The sequence below is a fragment of the Lissotriton helveticus genome, chromosome 7 (genome assembly GCF_964261635.1).
Source record: "Lissotriton helveticus chromosome 7, aLisHel1.1, whole genome shotgun sequence".
Classification (NCBI taxonomy): Eukaryota; Metazoa; Chordata; class Amphibia; order Caudata; family Salamandridae; genus Lissotriton; species Lissotriton helveticus.
The window spans coordinates 542,014,917-542,018,117 of NC_136068.1; positions in this window are offsets into that span (position 1 = coordinate 542,014,917).

The following is a 3,201-nucleotide window of genomic DNA, read 5'->3' on the forward strand; positions in this document are numbered from 1 at the left end:
AATTACGATTCCCACTCCAGTGAGTGCAACAATAGGGAAAATAATGGATAACGTAGGGGTAAAAATAACTATTCCCACTCCAGAGAGTGCAACAGTAGGGAAAGCGTTGGATAGCGTAGGGGTAACAATTACTATTCCCACTCCAGAGAGGGCAACAGTAGGGAAAGCGTTGGATAGCATAGGGGTCAAATATACTATTCCCACTCCAGAGAGGGCAACAGTAGGGAAAGCGTTGGTTAGCGTAAGGGTCAAAATTACTATTCCCACTCCAGAGAGTGACACAGTAGGGAAAGCGTTGGATAGCGTAGGGGTAAAAATTACTATTCCCACTCCAGAGAGTGCAACAGTAGGGAAAGGGGTAAAAATTACTATTCCCACTCCAGAGAGTGCAACAGTAGGGAAAATGTTGGATAGTGTAGGGGTAAATATTACTATTCCCACTCCAGAGAGTGCAACAGTAGGGAAAGCGTTGGATAGCGTAGGGGTAAAAATTACTATTCCCACTCCAGTGAGTGCAACAATAGGGAAAATAATGGATAACGTAGGGGTAAAAATAACTATTCCCACTCCAGAGAGTGCAACAGTAGGGAAAGCGTTGGATAGCGTAGGGGTAAAAATTACTATTCCCACTCCAGAGAGGGCAACAGTAGGGAAAGCGTTGAATAGCGTAGGGGTAAAATATACCATTCCCACTCCAGAGAGGGCAACAGTAGGGAAAGCGTTGGATAGCGTATGGGTCAAAATTACTATTCCCACTCCAGAGAGTGACACAGTAGGGAAAGCGTTGGATAGCGTAGGGGTAAAAATTACTATTCCCACTCCAGAGAGTGCAACAGTAGGGAAAGGGGTAAAAATTACTATTCCCACTCCAGAGAGTGCAACAGTAGGGAAAGCGTTGGATAGCGTAGGGGTAAAAAAATACTATTCCCACTCCAGAGAGGGCAACAGTAGGGAAAGCGTTGGATAGCGTAGGGGCCAAAATTACTATTCCCACTCCAGAGAGTGCAACATTAGGGAAGGCGTTGGATAGTGGGAGGGTAAAAATTACTATTCCCACTCCAGAGAGTGCAACAGTAGGGAAAGCGTTGGATAGCAGGAGGGTAAAAATTACTATTCCCACTTCAGTGAGTGCAACAGTAGGGAAAATGTTGGATAGCGTAGGGGTAAAAATTACTATTCCCACTCCAGAGAGTGCAACAGTAGGGAAAATGTTGGATAGCCTGGGGGTTCAAAATTCCTATTCCCACTCCAGAGAGTGCAACAGTAGGGAAAGCGTTGGATAGCAGGAGGGTAAAAATTACTATTCCCACTCCAGTGAGTGCAACAGTAGGGAAAATGTTGGATTACGTAGGGGTAAAAATTACTATTCCTACTCCAGAGAGTGCAACAGTAGGGAAAGCGTTGGATAGCGTAGGGGTAAAAATTACTATTCCCACTTAAGAGAGGGCAACAGTAGGTAAAGCATTGGATAGCGGGAGGATAAACATTACTATTCCCACTCCAGAGAGTGCAACAGTAGGGAAAACATTGGATAGCAGGAGGGTAAAAATTACTATTCCCACTCCAGTGAGTGCAACAGTAGGGAAAATGTTGGATAACATAGGGGTAAAAATTACTATTCCCACTCCAGAGAGTGCAACAGTACGGAAAGCGTTGGATAGCGTAGGGGTAAAAATTACTATTCCCACTCCAGAGAGTGCAATAGTAGGGAAAGTATTGGATAGCGGGAGGATAAACATTACTATTCCCACTCCAGAGAGTGCAACAGTAGGGAAAACATTGGATAGCAGGAGGGTAAAAATTACTATTCCCACTCCAGTGAGTGCAACAGTAGGGAAAATGTTGGATAACGTAGGGGTAAAAATTACTATTCCCACTCCAGAGAGTGCAACAGTAGGGAAAGCGTTGGATAGCGTAGGGGTAAAAATTACTATTCCCACTCCAGAGAGTGCAACAGTAGGGAAAGGGGTAAAAATTACTATTCCCACTCCAGAGAGTGCAACAGTAGGGAAAATGTTGGATAGTGTAGGGGTAAATATTACTATTCCCACTCCAGAGAGTGCAACAGTAGGGAAAGCGTTGGATAGCGTAGGGGTAAAAATTACTATTCCCACTCCAGTGAGTGCAACAATAGGGAAAATAATGGATAACGTAGGGGTAAAAATAACTATTCCCACTCCAGAGAGTGCAACAGTAGGGAAAGCGTTGGATAGCGTAGGGGTAAAAATTACTATTCCCACTCCAGAGAGGGCAACAGTAGGGAAAGCGTTGAATAGCGTAGGGGTAAAATATACTATTCCCACTCCAGAGAGGGCAACAGTAGGGAAAGCGTTGGATAGCGTATGGGTCAAAATTACTATTCCCACTCCAGAGAGGGCAACAGTAGGGAAAGCGTTGGATAGCATAGGGGTAAAATATACTATTCCCACTCCAGAGAGGGCAACAGTAGGGAAAGCGTTGGTTAGCGTAAGGGTCAAAATTACTATTCCCACTCCAGAGAGTGACACAGTAGGGAAAGCGTTGGATAGCATAGGGGTAAAATATACTATTCCCACTCCAGAGAGGGCAACAGTAGGGAAAGCGTTGGTTAGCGTAAGGGTCAAAATTACTATTCCCACTCCAGAGAGTGACACAGTAGGGAAAGCGTTGGATTACGTAGGGGTAAAAATTACTATTCCTACTCCAGAGAGTGCAACAGTAGGGAAAGCGTTGGATAGCGTAGCGGTAAAAATTACTATTCCCACTTAAGAGAGGGCAACAGTAGGGAAAGCATTGGATAGCGGGAGGATAAACATTACTATTCCCACTCCAGAGAGTGCAACAGTAGGGAAAACATTGGATAGCAGGAGGGTAAAAATTACTATTCCCACTCCAGTGAGTGCAACAGTAGGGAAAATGTTGGATAACGTAGGGGTAAAAATTACTATTCCCACTCCAGAGAGTGCAACAGAAGGGAAAGCGTTGGATAGCGTAGGGGTAAAAATTACTATTCCCACTCCAGAGAGTGCAACAGTAGGGAAAGCATTGGATAGCAGGAGGATAAACATTACTATTCCCACTCCAGAGAGTGCAACAGTAGGGAAAACATTGGATAGCAGGAGGGTAAAAATTACTATTCCCACTCCAATGAGTGCAACAGTAGGGAAAATGTTGGATAACGTAGGGGTAACAATTACTATTCCCACTCCAGAGAGTACAACA